The sequence below is a fragment of the Labeo rohita genome, chromosome 14 (genome assembly GCF_022985175.1).
Source record: "Labeo rohita strain BAU-BD-2019 chromosome 14, IGBB_LRoh.1.0, whole genome shotgun sequence".
Lineage (NCBI taxonomy): Eukaryota > Metazoa > Chordata > Actinopteri > Cypriniformes > Cyprinidae > Labeo > Labeo rohita.
In genome coordinates this window covers 12,942,585-12,960,043 of record NC_066882.1, presented here as the reverse complement: position 1 = coordinate 12,960,043, position 17,459 = coordinate 12,942,585, and positions in this window count along the sequence as shown.

Below are 17,459 nucleotides of genomic sequence, written 5' to 3'. Positions count from 1 at the left end.
CTGGAAACTCACATTTGTGAGTCAATTTGCCATGAACATCCAATCATTTTTATAGCCCAAATGGCAGGAGCCTTCAGGAAGGGCTTGGATTGCTATTCTGATTGGTGGAGTCACATAATGTTCACAGATTGTCATTAGATCTACTTCCTTTCCTCTGCAATGATGTAGCCTCTAGGAGTAGTGCAGGGGGGTTTGGGTTACAGTTTGCTGGTTATTAGACATTTGGTGGCCCACATCTTTAACAGGTCAATGAGAACTGAAAAATATAGGTTTGAGATTTTAAGAAGAAAGAGACTAGCTAGCCAGTTGCAGACATATTGTTTGCCTCTAGAGGGCTCAGCTGTACCTCTGGCTCAGCTGCTTTAAAACTGCATTCTCCCTATAATGTTGATACCAGAGCTAGCAACTTTGCACCACCAGCATCCGATTTACCACTGTTAATATACAATACTCATGACTTTTTTTGATCCTGTCGTTGTGTAATTGTTCTGGTGCAACCTCACAGGATCAAACAAGGTACGTTGGGAAAAAAAATTGACGCGTGACGTCAAAACAAGGGCTTGGAAAAACCAAAAGATGGAGTTAAGAAGTAATGTGTTTTGACGCACAGGCGTTTATCAGGGCTAAATTTAAACAGGGTTAAAAATTTAAAAACAAAATTTAAACTGGCAAACAACCAATGAACAAATTAGATAATATATCATCCACCAATCACAAAATGAAACAAAAAGTCACACATCTAATTAATGATCTAATGTCACTTAACTCTATGAGGAAAAAAAAGTGAATAAAAAGTATGTAAAAAATGTCATTTATTTTTATAAAGGTCTTCAATGTAGTACTGTGTACTGTATACGTTTATTAAAACTATATGGGTGTTTAGTGACATACCTGTACATTCACATAAAAAAAAGAAGACTGCTGACTTGGCAATGGTCCAGAAGACAATCATTAACACCATGGAGAGGGTGAGTCACTGATGGTCATTACTAAATGGGGTGGCTGTTTACAGAGTGCTGTATCAAAGTATTTTAAATGCAATTTTGACTGGAAGGAAGAAATTTGGTACGAAAAGGTGCACAAGCAACAGGGATGACTGCAAGCTTGAGAATACTGTCAAGCAAAGCCGATTCAAACGCTTGGGAGAGCTTCACAAGCAGTGGACCGAAGCCGGAGTTAGCGCTTCAAGAGGCACCACGCTCAGACGTCTTCAGAAAAAGGGTTTACAAGCCACTTCTGAAACAGAAACAAAATCAGAAGCATCTTACCTGGGCTAAGAAGAAAATGAACTGGACTGTTGCTCAGTGGTCCAAAGTCCTCTTTTCAGATAAAAGTTAATTTTGCATTTCATGTTGAAATCATAGTCTGGAGGATGACTGGAGAGGCACTGAATCCAAGCTGCTTGAAGTCCAGTGTAAAGTTTCTGAAGTCAGTGATGATTTGGGGTGCCGTGACATCTGCTGGTGTTGGTCCACTGTGTTTTATCGAGTCCAAAGTCAATGCAGCGGTCTACCAGGAGATTTTGGAGCACTTTATGCTTTCATCTGCTGACAAGCTTTATGGAGATGCTGATTTCCTTTTCCAGCAGGACTTAAGCACCTGCCCAAAGTACAAAAACCACTTCCAAGTGGTTTGCTGACCATGATATTACTGTGCTTGATTGGCCACTTGCCTGACCTGAACCCCACAGAGAATCTATGGGATATTTTTAAGAGAAAGATGAGAAACAGTCGGTCCGACAACATACAGATGATCTGAAGGTTCAATAGTGCCTCAGCAGTGCCACAGGCTGATCGCTTCCACTGATGCTGTAATTTGTGGCAGGAACACGTAATTTGCTGTAATTTTTGCTGCCGACCAAGTATTGAGTGCATAAATGAACATACTATAAAGAACTTGAACTTTTCTTTTTTGCAAATCTTTTTTTTCGATTGATCTGTTTTTTTCAAGGAAATATTCTAATATTCTGAGATACTGGATTTTTGACTTTCATGAGCTGTAAGCACTAATCACCAAAAAAAACAAAAAACGTTTGAACTGTTTTACTTTACATTAAATGAATCTAGAATATATGAAAGTTCAGTTTTTAAAATGTTACAAACAAAAAATGAACTTTTTCACGATATTCAGATTTTTTGAGATGCACCTGTAGAGATGTACCACTGTGAAAAATATAGATTTCTCTGTTTTTTACTTTTAGAATAGCTTTGCCATCATCTAATGCTCACTTTTATTAATCTGCAAAAACACTCATAGTGTAATAACACACCTGTAATTTTTCATAGCTATGAATATCCATTTTTCATGCTGTACATTACAAAATTGTGATAATTTAATTACCAAAAACAACATTTTATTTTAAACAAAATATATACACTTTTGTAGAATTTCAGTATCTGCAATTTATTGGTTATCGAATGATAACCTGAAAATAATTAAGGGAATGTTTAAAATTTCATAGTATTTTTTTTTTTTCACTTTACTTTTTTTCCTTTATTTAATCATCTCTACCTTGAGAATTATCAGCTTTTGGCTATTGGCCACACTTTTAATACTGGTGCATTGCTTGTTTAAAATGTTAAAAATTTTATAATTTAACAAGAAACAGAAAGAAAGGAAAAAAAGAAGGAAAAGAAATTATGTCTTACCCTGTCAGGTTGTCTCTGTCCCATAAATAGTCTGGCAGGCATATAGTGCCGAAGCAGCAGTGCTCATGGGGGTATCTTTGAATGTTTCTCTGCTCTGTGTACTCTTATCTGGAAGGCCTGCCTCTCAGTTGCCAGTGTTTGCATCCCATGTGCCTCCCTGGTCTGGTAAAGGTTACACAACAAACAGCCCTTGCTTTTTCTGAATTTAAATGGGCAAAATGAGCTGGAGAGTTTCCAAAGTCACATTTGGAGATTCAAAACTGGCTTACATATTTCCACAACACATCCCACAGCAGATTATTCATTCACAATGCATTTCCACAAACATCTGATGAGATGAAAACACTATGTGAAACGTGAAAAGGCCACAGTGAAGCAGCCCACCATGAAAAAAATGACAGTTGAAGGACTCAGCTGCCAAACACAAAGGTTGCTTTCATTAAAAGTACCACTGAGAGACATATAGAAGGCAGTAGGTCACATGCACTACACTGACAGCATGACAATATCTGTTTTCGGTTTAACTAAAACCCTGTAGAAATATCAGAAACACCTAGAAACACAATTGTAAGTTAACCCAGTACATTGTTACAGAACAAAACAAGTGCTGTCAACACTCATGTGATGAATGATTTTCCTTCCTTAGGTTCTCCCATCTCCTCAGTGTTGTTTGTGGTAGTGCAGAGATCAATATCTCGTCGCCTTTTTTCTTTTTCTCTCTCTTTGATGCCTCTGTGTACTGTTTAAAGGCCAGCGTGGGACCACCGACCGTCTACCCCAAGGTTCCTCCCCAATTACGAAGGTGCTTTAATGAGAATATTTTTTTATCTCCAGAGGCTGGTCATGAGAAAGAGCTGAGCTGAAGCTTTTGGTCAAGGGGTTTTTGCTGGCATGTCTCTGATGTATTCCAAGGGGAGTGTCGACTTTGCGGTTTTACACATTTTTATGCATCTTAACCTTCAGAATGACACTGGAACAAACAAGCACTCAAGTGATCACTCACACTTTCAAAACACCAAGAATAAATACTCATAGCGAATACAGAATTCACACCAAACAAGAAAGTTTGTATAAAACGAGCAAGAACGAGTCTGAAATCAAATACAAGACATGAAGACAGCACTGGTTTCAGTCTGATATACCGTGTTTCCATATTAGGAAATATCTGAGCGCCGAATACAGCGATTGGCCAATCAGAATCAAGTATTGCAGAGAGCTTTGTAATAAAAGTCATATCCAAGCCATTTCAACTTGGCACATAACACTGTTGTTTGTTTACATGTCTGTGTAATTAGGTTTGTGTATACTGTGTAATTTCCATGTAAAAGGTTAATGAACAGCAACACTGTATTTGCATGACAGTTTGACAGTGTGCGCATGTATACGTCTTCTTTCTTAGCGTTCCTTCAGAGTTCCCCAACGGTTTAAGCTCGTGTTAACAGGAGATGAGATAGAGAAACACATCCCCTACAGACTAGAAACCCTGAGGCCTTTGTGTGTTTGTGTAACAGCAGGGATAAATCCCTCATATTCCTTTGTACAAAAACAAGTCAAACTCAGGAAGTCTGCCCTGCAGGCCTTGTCATAAGGAGCATCAGAAAAAACACTGAGACTGAGAACACAAAGAGATTTTTTTTCCTTCTTATTCTTTTTTTTTACTTGTAGGTACACTGAACTTCTCACATGGTGGACTAGTTTCTACACTAGTAAAACATACATATAAATTAAATAAGGTCATAGAGAATCATAAGCTCAAACGATTTCATTTAACGAAGCCACAAATCAACTGTGTTCAACTCTTTTTCTATATGATTCACTACAATCATAACAACTTTAATCCTCTTACATATGATATAATACTGGCTCCTCATGTATTTATGAATGCACGACTCAACACAGGCTATTCACGTTAGCGAGGAACATATAAACAACATAGATAACAATAAACCAGCGTTGGAACTTGGCCCACTTCCTCTATTGAGGCACGAGGGAGATGTTCTGCATCATGCAGGCTTATTTACAGGCAGTGCCATCAGAAAGCAATAAATATAGTGAATGAGTCATTTTAGGTGCACAATAGCAGCTCCATTATAATCCACTAACTGCTGTCTGAAGGAACAATTTAGCTTTGATACATACAGTAAATCTCCGCAGGACAAATGTATTCAGGTTGGACATTATGTGTTCACGCTGAAAGCTGCTGGAAAGCAGCTCGATGTAGGAAATGTGGCTTATTTTAGGTATCTCTACTGATCTCCCGTGTCAGAATTAGACTAGGGGTGGGAAGTGGTTAAAAACAGTGTTTTAAAAGCATGCGACAACATAGGAATTGGATCAGTCGGAAATTCTACCATGCAGCGGCAATTATTTAAACTGAAGCTGCCGAGGCAACAACTCTTAGATGTCGTTTGTAGCTTAAAGTAATGATGCAGAGTGTCACATTGTTAAGTAAGTCAGTGGACATGCGATAGAAAGAAAGAAAACATATATACTGAATTTATAATCCTCTCCAAAGAGAAGGAGCGTGTTCAATTGGCAGTAACTAAAAATAAGGGTTTTTGTTGAATTTTGGAGGTGGTGGGACCATAAAAATCTCGATATGAGGCAACATATAACATGATTTCCATTCTCAAAACAGCATAATTGCTTATGCTGAAACATTAGTACAGCACTATTTCAATGGCGTTTTATTGCCACGTTACAAAATATTAAAAAATCTAAACTTACGAGATTAAAGACATAATATGTTAAGAATGAAGTTGAAATTACAAGAATTAAATCATAGCAATTAAAGTCATAATATTTTGGAGTATAGCCTGCGCAAGCAAATGGCCTGGATTTGGAGCACTGGGAGAAGATGAAGTAAAGAGGAAAAACACATGTATAATTTATACTTTGTGATAAAACTGACAGAATTTAAAAGCTGAGCTTTGTTATATTAAAAGCAACAAAGCGAGAAGTTATTGCAATTAGGCTACTGGGTGGCTGGCGTGCTACAAATAATTAATGGAAGATGTTAAATATTATTTCCAATCACTTGCTGTATTATACCGTGAACAAAATAGCTTGTGAATAGTCACTTATATACCTCAGAAAAAACAACAATATAACTTATGTTAAAGAGTTGGAGCCCATGTCAACCTTTAGAACGTTTTGTTGTTGTTTTTAATTAAATACATGTGACGAATAACAGATAGGATGTTTTTGGGGAGTAGGTAGTGGAATTTTTAACAACAACAACAAAAAAAACTTTTCGATATAATTTATAATTTAATGAAAGGACCACTGGAATTTATTTGAAAATATGTGGGATTATTAGCAGAAATCATACCTTGTGTCATACTCGCAGGGACAGTATGCATGGAAATAATTTTTTTGACATCTTCGATTGCATTCATTAGGGCTATTTGTAGTGCACTAGCCACCCAATAATAGCAATAAGCTTTGTGCTTTGTCTCAGCTTTTAAAATCTGTCAGTTTTATAGCGAAATCAATTTTGTATTTACAAAAACTTGTGTCTTGCAATAATGTGTTTTTTACGCTCTTTAATGTGGCGGGACGGATCGCAGTATTCATGTGAATTAATCGTCATTTTGATTACAATGAGACATTCGTTTCATTAAGTTATACTGTTTTCTTTGTGAAAATTCCACCACCTACTACACAAAGACGTTTTTGGCGTCCAATCTTTTCCTCCTCATATGTATTAAATTAAAAACAACATTAAAACATTCTAAAGGTTGAAGTATAATATACGATATAAACATGAAGGAACATCAACAGGAATGGAAAAAACAGTATAGCCTATTTTAATTAAACGAATATTTCACTGTAATCTGAAAGATGACTGATTCACATGCCGCTTAAACTGAGACGAATTCAGTGATCTGTTGTTACATTAAAGAGTAATTGGTACGAATTAAATCTTGTAATTTTGACTTTAATCTCAAAATATTTTGACTTTTTTCCCGTAATTTTGACTTTATTGTTGAAACATTTTGACTTTATTCTCGTAATTTAACTTAATTCTTAAAACATTGAAATTTTATTCTCATAATTTTGACTTTATTCTCGAAACACTTCAAATTTATTCTCAGAATTTTTAATTTATTTTCGAAACATTTAGACTTTATTCTCGTAATTTTTACATTTCCCTTTATTCTCAGAATTTTGACTTTATTCTTGAAATATTTTGACTTTATTCTCGTAATTTTGACTTTATTCTCAAAACATTTTGACTTTATTCTCGTAATTTTGACTTTATTCTCGAAACATTTTACTTTATTCTAATAATTTTGACTTCATTGTCAAAATATTTCGACTTTATTCCCGAAACACTTCAAATTTATTCTCAGAATTTTGACTTTATTCTCGAAACATTTCGACTTTATTCTCGTAAATTTGACATTTCGCTTTATTCTCATAATTTTGACTTTATTTTTGAAATATTTCAACTTTATTCTCGCAATTTTGAATTTATTCTTGAAACATTTTGACTTTATTCTCATAATTTTGACTTTATTCTCTAAACATTTTAACTTTATTATCGTAATTTTGACTTTACTCTCAAAACATTTTGCTTTATTCTCATAATTTTGACTTTATTCTCGAAATATTACAACTTTAATCTCAGATTTTTTTTTTTAACGTGGCACTAAAATGCCATCGTACACTATAAACGTAATTGCTTTTTTTGTAAAGTTGGAATGTGTGTATTGGATCAAACAGACACTGGACTGGAGTACACAGGAAATGGAATGGATTTATTTTATTTTATTTATTTTTTTAAATCAAAGGTCCAGAAATAATGCCATTCTAGATCATTCTGCCCCAAATTAACCCATGACTAGACTATTTTTGATTTTCCAGACTCTGGCAACATTGACGAAGCCATATATTACCAACATTGTGAAAGTATTTCCTGAACAACCTAAAACAGCATGAGGAGTAAAAGCTTATATACAGTAATCTAAGTATTTCTGCCATGCACTGTAATGGGTATGAAAGAAAAAAAGGTCACAAAACCAAATCAATGAAGGAAAAGGAAAATCAGCTTTAATTGGCTTTTAAGGAGAGCTGTGAATCGCATTAGGTCTAGTGTCAGCTCCCACCAGGCTGTTGCTGATAACAGCAGGAGGACTTCATGGCTCTAAGCTCCTCTGATTGCTCTAACACCCAGAGTATTTACCATTCAGACCTTTCCTCGTGCGCAAGACAGAGAGAGACACAGAAAGAGACAGAAAGGGATTTCTTCTCCAGTCTTTAAGCACAGAGGGTCAAACAGAACAACATGCTAACAGAAAGAACAATCCCTTATGACCACAGTCAACCATGCTATGCCAATACAGACATAAAAGAAAACGCTCCATTCTGACATGTTCAAGTCCTGAAAAACATGATTTCTGTTTTTCAAGTCCCTAGCGCATGAGAGCAGTAACACTCTGCTTCTTGTTTTCAACAGAATATTGAAGTAATGGTGAAAGAATTGCAAGTGAATTCATAAGAAATTATAGGAGTTTGTATTCATGGAATTTTTGTAAGTGTGTGCGTGTTGAAACTTTGCAATAAAAAGTAAATGTAGATGCAATAGACGTAGTTCTGCCATAGATACACTCTTAAAAACAAAAGTGCTTCACGATGCCATAGAAGAACCTTTTTTGTTTAAAGGAGAAGTCCACTTCCAGAACAACAATTTACAAATAATTTACTCACCCCCTATCATCCACGATGTTCATGTCTTTCTTTCTTTAGTCATTAAGAAATTACGTTTCAGCATTTTTCTCCATATAATGGACTGCTATGGTGCCCCAAATTTGAACTTCCAAAATGCAGTTTAAATGCGGCTTCAAACGATCCCGAATGATCCCAGCCGAGGAAGAAGGGTCTTATCTAGCATAGTGATCTGTTATTTTAATAAAAATAATACAATTTATATACTTTTTAACTGGATAAAGAACCTTTTACCTTCTGTTTCACAAAAGGTTCTTTGTGGTTAAAGAAGGTCCTTCAGATTATAAAAAGGTAAGAAATAGATGGTTCTTTAAAGAACCTTTGACTGAATAGTTCTCTGTGGAACCAAAAATGGTTCTTTTATGGCATCGCTGTTTTGGCAACCTCTATGGCAACCTCTTAAAGCATCTTTATTTTTAAGAGTGTACTGTATGTTTAAAGTATGTGAAAAGACAACAGAAACACTGAGGTTACTCCCCATGAGCTGAAAAAATACAATAATCAATCATGCAGTGGACCCCAATGAATCTGACCATGTACAAACCTCTGGGCACATCTGGTGCAGAGCAGCAGCAATCACACCTGATTCACTCACATGGATGTAACTGTCAAAAAACAAAAAAAAAAAAAACAAAAAACAAAACAGAAAATCCTTATCAGAACAACTCTGTAAAAGCAGAAAGAGGGAAGCATCTGGTCATGGACATAACACAACCATAAAAAGACTAATCAAACTATGTTAGAGCCTGAAAAACACATGGCTGACAATTTATGTCAAATCCAGAGAAATCGGCTGTGAGCAGCACTGTTCTGCCATGCATAAACCTTGCCATAATGCTGTGCAAAAACTGACATAATTCAATGTTTGTTTGTTTTTTTAACTCTTGTGGCATTGAGTACTCTGCATGGGAAAATACAGTGTTCTTTTACAGTGCATTCTGTGGTTTAACTCATCCAAAAATCATAAATAAAAGTTTTAAGGACCAATTAAATCTGTTTATTGCTAACAAAGTCAGGACTTCCTAAACCACTGCTGCATTTTTATGAGATATGTTTGTACTATTTTATTTAGGATATAATGTTTGCAATGCTTATTTATGAACTTGTTAAGTGAAATATTCATGAATTCAAGTTTTTATATATTTATGTATTTATTAATACAATCCAAGAAGAAGGATTTTGCTGAAGTAAGCCTTCTGGAAGGAATGAAACATTTCTAAAGAGCCACTGTAGCAAAACAGTTCTACATCCGTCTCAAAAGTTGCTACCTAATTCCACCACTGCACCAGTACAAATTATTACTAATGAATGAAAAAAGACTGATTGCAATAAAATGAGACATCTGAGAGTTACGTATGGTTATAAAACAAATGTTTTCCGAGTATTGGGCTGCAGCCCAGCCTGAATATTCATGCCGTTATTCTCTGTGATATGGTCCAGTGCTGATTGCCAGAGAATGTGTAAATTTGCAATTATGTATTTAAATCCCTTTGCTAATCCTGACCATTAATGCCGTTCCCCTGGGATAAAAAGCCCATTAGTGGGGTTCACTTTTTTGAAATACTTTCTTTTTTGTCTTTTAGATTCCTTCTTTTCTCATAAAGACAATATGAAACAATAAAGAACCTCAATAAGTTGAAGTTCGTTCTAACTTGCAAAAACATAAAACGTTATCATTTTGGTGTTTCCCAACTGTGGTTTGTTGGGTAGTATGTTACATCTCACTGACCTTCCCTCCACCAGTCATTCTTCACCTGCTCACAGTGTCTTCCACCAATTTGCTTTGCTCAACAGTGTGGAAACAAGAAACGATGGGCCCTAATAAGTGTCCAGTCTCAAAGCAGCCATTTCAACCGGCATCTTTTACACGCGCACTGGCTATTTATAGTTGATGGACATGGTGGATTAACAAGGATCCCCAGAGTCCAGTTGGAAGAAATTACTTTTAAGGTTTTGGCAAGGTCCAATAGTCCGTTTCAATGTCCACAGCCCAGCTGAGCTTCAGGTTTGAACATTTGGTTCTTATTGCCGACTATATACAGACACCATCTGACTGTGATTCTATGAGAGTGACTTTTGACTACTGTGTGTCAGAAGCTGAAAGTAAAATCAGAAAGGGGGAGTCCAGGTCTGGATACTAGATTCTATGGTTGATGTGTTGTGTTAGGTCTGACAGCACCTATTGCATCAGCAATGCCTGTAATAGTAAATTGTCTGCTGTAACAACTGCTTCAGTCTTACTTGGAATTGCATAGGTGTCCCTGAGACTGCTTTTAAATATTCCAGGGCAGTGTAAGGCTGGAGAATTAGCTGGAACAGAGGAGTGATCCGAGCAAAGGGCAACCTTGATTTTTTAGGCAGCTCCAAGCCCTCATCATTAGCCCTAGTGACTCTCTCTCCCACAGGATCCTACAGTTGGAATTATGTTTTTGTATTTTCCTATTTATAATATCTAAAGAAAAAAAACGATTTTATATTTTTACATAACAATGTAATCAATATTCTATTTATTAAAGCCATGTATGAATTTAATCAAGTTAGTGTTTTTAAGCAATTTACATTTATTCTAAAATTATAACTCAGGGCAGTAAACAATGTATACAATATATTTTATTTGTGAACTTATGTTCAACTATTCTTTTTAATAGATAGCTTTTAATTTTTGAATTTCTTGGATCATCAGTCATCAAAGCTTGGTACGTTAAATACTGGTCACAGAGCTTTATTTTAAATTTCACCAGGCTCATTACTCATTAAAAACTCCCATAGACCATGTTTTATGCCATTCTGAGTCTCACTTTGATGTAATAAAGTGGTTATATGTAAGTGTGTTAGTTGTTTACTTACTTTTTTAAAGTAGTGTTTCCATTAATGCCATTATATTGCTCATTCATACTGATTCGCAAATGAGCACGAACACAAGAGGCGGGATTTATCACATGAACCAATCACAGCCGACCATTATCATTCATATCCAATCATATCGTCGATGGACTTCCGCTGTAACTTAACCTGATGGTGTTGCTGTTTGACAATTTCACTTTAGAAAAACGAGTGATTTTATTTTTTTTTTAAATGTTACATTTTCTAATATTGCGGTTGTTTTATTTTAGTACTATGTTTTTCCCCCTTGCCTCCTCGGAGGAAATGCTCTTGATATAGTTTACATCTTGTGAAATCTGATGACTTTCTGTATAGTCAGTGGTCTATAAGCCAAATGTGCTTTTTGATTAGTGACCTTGAAATAGCACAGAGATAAATATATATATTTTTTAAGTTAATATGGTCTATATATACTACTCCACTCCCCCTTTGGACAGGTTATGCTGTCCTTGTGTTTTGTCCTTTCACTTGAGAGGACTGATACAGTGAGCAGCCATGCAAAGCAGTCCATTCGCATCCAGGGACTGAGGTGATATTTTATATTTATCAGCTATTCACTGAAGATGCTGGGCTTGCTATACAGTCATGACCGAGGGCAAAACACAGAGAGGTCTCTGAAAAAGACTACTGTTACAAACTTTAAAGGTCAGTTTTTTAAATATAAACTTTTATTTTTTGGTATATGTTAACAGATATTTCACCATACGGACCTATACCAGAAGGGAAAACGTGCTATACTAAACCTCTAAATAATGAAAAACTGAGTGGCAGGTAAATATTAAAGAAATCTGTGAAGAAAAGGACAGTCAAAGGTTAAATGCAATAAATCAATGCAAATCTGAATGTATCTTATGTACATACTTAGTATGTATATGCTCACTAGTGGAATCATTTAGCAACCATATGCAAGGACAGGCACTTTCAAATACAGACTTGCAATTCCCATCCGTCCCTGTTGGGATCAGGCTGTCTGGAATCTGATCTGTAATAAGCTGCCGGTGGGACCACAAGGGGCATAAGAAACAATGTTCAAAGGCAAACGAGTGAACATTAGCCTGTAGTAGGACAGTGTAACATCAGGCTTTGTCTCCAGAGAGTGTTCTTCTGAAAGGGAGGTTCCGGCAAGACAGCATGAAAAGCAGGGCTTAAGCATTCACCTCTTTCATCTCATTGTCTTTGGATCGTACCCTATGCCTCTGGCATTGTTTCAATTAGCGCTGAAAGGGCATCCCTGTGAGGAGTACACTGGGTCACATGCCGCCACCTCCCTCTCAATGTTTAATGGCAGCTGGCGAGGAACAAGGTCGAAGCAAAAGCCACAAGAAAGTTCAGACAGCTATTAAGATTATTTCCCGGCTCATTTTCTCTCGTTCGCCAGTCTCCCCCCTCCCTTCTGTTTAAAAATGTCTTCATTTTGTTACAGCTTCCTGCTCAATCCATCTTTTCAGAGCAGAAGATTAACAAGGCAGAGCCGAATCTGCTGGCTGCGTGCATTTTCTTTGAGTACGGGGTAGAGAGTACTTGTTATGGTTCTTGGCACTGTGGACTTGAACACATTTCAAGCTGTTCCTCCATGAGTCGTGCTCCACAACTGAGGAGATATAAAATATTCAGTAAAATGTGGCTTCAGGTACAGGGACATTCGGAAACACATCGATTATTCAGGCCTGGCATCTACATGATGCACAGCAAAGCTCTAATGATTGTTTAGAGTTACATTCACTGAGCTGTGTATGGAAATACTGAAGCGTGAGGTCAAAATTTGGCAGGTGAGCATGGTCCAATTAGCCCCTGCTGGTAGATTCTGTAACTACATTGCGTATTCTCATGTTTCCAGGATAAAATCTCATGTTTCAAGGGTAAAATAATTTACTCACTCCCTTGTCATCCAAGATGTTCATGTCTTTCTGTCTTCAGTCGTGAAGAAATTATGTTTTTTGAGGAAAGCATTTCAGGAGTTTTCTCCATATAATGGATTTCATTGGTGCCCTGATTTTGAACTTCCAAAATGCAGCTTCAAAGGGCTCTAAACGACCCCAGATGAGGAAGAAGGGTCTAGCGAAACGATTGGTCATTTTTTTAGGAAAATAAATTTTTTATACTTTTTAAGCACAAAACCTCATGTAGCACAGGCTCTGGGATGCGCGTTCACGACGCTACGTACTATTGAATCACGTCGAAAGGTCATGCAGAACGTAGGTAGAACTACAGACCCAGTGTTTACAAAGCAAACGTGCAAAAACTAAGAAAGTGCAAGTAAGTTTGTAAACGCTGTTTACAAACAAAAAGGTACAACAATGTCCTCCTCTCAAGTTGTACTCAGTACACAGATGATAAACTTACACGTGATTCGTTGTAGTGATGGGAAGTTCGGATCATTTTACTGACTCTTTGAGTCTCGTTCAGCTAAAATTAATGAATCTTTTTTTCGAGTCATTTCATTCATTTTAGCAAAATATAATTAAAATGTTACGTGTTACTTCCCTAACACATCTACTGCTTACACAAACGTTGATCACACTACAAATAAGACAAAACTATAATGCTATAAGAAACAGAAAAGATTAATTCATTGTTTGCCTGAGTCTTTAGTCTCACCTCACCTCTTATCTGACAAGTTTTCGGGGTGAGTCGTTCATTCATCACGTGACAGCCCCATAAGACGAACAAACTAATTCCAGTACAGAACCTAACAGGATGTTGCACATGCGCAACTGAACAAATCACTCTCCGAGACGACTCGTTCTTCCCGAGTCACATTAAAGATTCTTTCAAAATGAACAAATCGTTCAAGAACGACCCATCACTAATTTGTAGCATCGTGAACGCGCATCCCAGAACCTGTGCTACACGAGTTTTTGTGCTTAAAAAGTATAAAGATTTTTATTTTTCAAAAAAAAAGACCGATCGTTTCGCTGGATAAGACCCTTCTTCCTCGGCTGGGATCATTTAGAGTCCTTTGAAGCTGCATTTAAACTACATTTTGGAAATTCTAAATCAGGGCACCAATCAAGTCCACTTTATGAAGAAAAATCCTGAAATGCTTCCCTCAAAAACCATAATTTCTTTACAACTGATGACAGAAAGACATGAACATCTTGGATGACAAGGGGGTGAGTAAATTATTTGTAAACTGTTGTTCTGGAAGTGGAGTTCTCCTTTAACATTGTGTGAGTTTACTTTGATTTTACAGTGCTGCACAGAAAATAGTTATATTAATAAAACAATAAGCATGTTTTATGAAATGCAAACTGCAGTCAATTAAAAAATATAAATCATAATATATCACAGAAACAAATTACAATACTTGCATAACTGCAATGTGCACCATATTGTGACCTCAATTGCTAAAATTGCACTTGAAAACCATATCCAAAGTACTGAAGTAAGAGTAACTTCTCTCTCCTTCACATATGTAAATACAGAGCCAAATAAGCCAGTCCATTGGCTGTGTTCTCACTGTGTTCAATTCACTCCTCCCTGGAGCCATTTGCTGCATAGAGTGAAAGGGGTCCTCAATGCTATGAAATGTAATTTCTTTATCCAGCCCGCCTGCAGCGCGCACTGGAACACATTTCAATTTAGAAAGGCCTAAACAGCTTCATCAATTATACAGTTATACAGGTAACTCAGAGCATGCAAGGGCATCATTTATGTATGTATATTTTATCCTGTAGATATATTTTCTTTTCCACACAGTGAAGGTGTTCATAACAAAGCAAAAGTTTCACAAAGATGAAGACAAACAATGCATGCAAGCATTTTGGGAATGTCTAGCTTTCAATGCTAAGTGTCCAGCTAATTTTTACTCAAGGGAAGACAAACTGAGCTGCATATTATAATAGTGTACAGGTTTTTATGTTGTGTAAGGTCTTTTGTCATACACATTTTCTATTCAGTTCGACCATAAAGTAATAGCTCCCCCCTCACAAAATGAAACTGTCACCATTTAGTCACCTTTCAGTTGACCCAAAACCAGAAGACTACTGTGGAACATAAAAGGAAAAAGTCAGAAACTCAAAACTTCATGAAACCTGCTGAGCACATACGACAGGTGATTCTAAACAAGCATGCAAAGTTTCAGGGGGATCGAACCACAGCTGGTGCTATAGCAGATAAAAATGATTTAAAAACACTATTTCTATGGGAAATGACTTAAAATTGCAGAAAATGTCCATACCTTCACACATACATTAGATCTTCCCATCATGCAATTGATCACCTCATTCTGAACAACTTTGCCTCTGGGACCAATGGTGTCAATCAAATTGTTCATTAAATATTCAAGATGATTTAAAAAGGCTACTTTTTAAATCATCAAGACTACTCCAAGGTTTTTCACTCAATCTTAACAATTCAAGTGGTACAATTCTCTAGATCCATAATTATCAAAAAAAAATTTTAACTTTACATTTTGGTAACATACAACAAGTTCACTTTTAAGGGGTGTAACCAGTGATACCCAAAAGCCTATAAATCCTTATAGAAAACTCAAAACTTCGTAAGCATATGCAACAGATGATGTTAAACAAGCATGCTACATTTTATGGACATTTGGCACTATAACACTCAAACGTTAAAAATCATATTTCAGTGGTAAATGACCTGGAATTGCCAAAAATTATTTTTTAAACCACTGATTTAAGTGGTTTCAAAGTGTCATGCAGTTTGCAACAAATAATGACAATGGAACAAATGAGCATTCAAAAATACCAAAGTATTACAAAAGTGGTTAGTATATTCTACATCTAAACTTTTTTTTTTTTCTTGAAAGGATAGTGGAGATATGACAGGAAATAAGTGGGAGAGAGAGCGGGGATAGGGTCGGGAAAGGTCCACGAAGCGGGACTCGAACTTGGGACTACCGAAACACAACTGCACCACATGTTGGCACACTGCCCACAAGGCTATCGGACCTACATCTAAACTTTAAGCCTCTGAGAGAGTGAAATTTGTAACCTGGTCTAATGAGGAAAAAACATACCTGTGGAAACGTTTTCACGAGAACGTTGTACCAACAAGTACATATCACTGCAGTCTCCAACAGCAATGTCTACTTGAGGCAGTAAAACAGCAAGCACTTGCAATCGTATTCGTACAGAGTTTCGTAAATGGTTACAGCTCCATATGTTTCGCTTGCCGGACGTACCAAGCTTGCTCGGTAGCATGGAATTAGACATAGGATGTGGAATCCTTGGGTATGAATTCTGTGAAAATCATGACTCACAATCAAAAAACAAGCTAAAACGGCATGCTTGCATTTACGTTTTCGTCATGAAACCAGGCTGGAAATTTAAATAATTATTCACTGAAAATTCATGAGTGAACTTTATGTTTAAGTAGTAATGCCTGATTTGTGAATAAAAATTATTTTGAGCTAAATCTTTTTAATGAATCAGTTAAAAATGTTTTAGTTATTCAGTCACATAACAGTGAGTAAGCTTTCTTTTTTCAGTGACCTATTCCTCATGAAATGTCAATATGCCAAAAGTACAATAATCAGTTGATTTATTTAGCTCATGATTCATTCTCATACAGCATGAAGAGATTATGGCAAAAGCATAATGATGATTTCATACTGTAGACAAAAGTACATACCTCATCTTTCCAGCCCATATAGTTTCCAGATGGTCCTGTCAATACAGTGTTTATCATTTACACTTCATCATGCAATGTGAAATATTGAGTGCCAGCATCTCTTCATATAAGATGCTAATGAAATACAGTCATTAGGCAGGAGTCAATTTCCACCACAATGTAAAAACCAGGCCCATTTTACCATTTATACTTAGTCAATAAGTTCATAGTGCTGTGAGATGTTGTGTCTTAATGTGGATGTAGAACATTTCCACTTGGATGAACACAAAGCCCAGTGTGATGGCTTTCTCAGTCAATTGGTTCACAGCACCGTAAAAAGACCAAATCAATGTCCACAGCCTTTGCTGATGCACATTTTATTGAGGTACAGGCGCAGTGGTGTCAGTTCATTGTCCATTTTGAAAGCTAATTTCCCAGCATGCACTTCCAACCTGGATCTCTGCTAATACTACATTCTAATGCATTTCAAAGCTCTGTCACCCCACACTGAAAAAACTATTTTCACTCAAAAACTGCTAGTAAATTTCAAAAATGAATACAAGGAATTGGCAAGTAACACATTCATTTAAAAGATTAATTCTAACGCATTCATTTATTCCA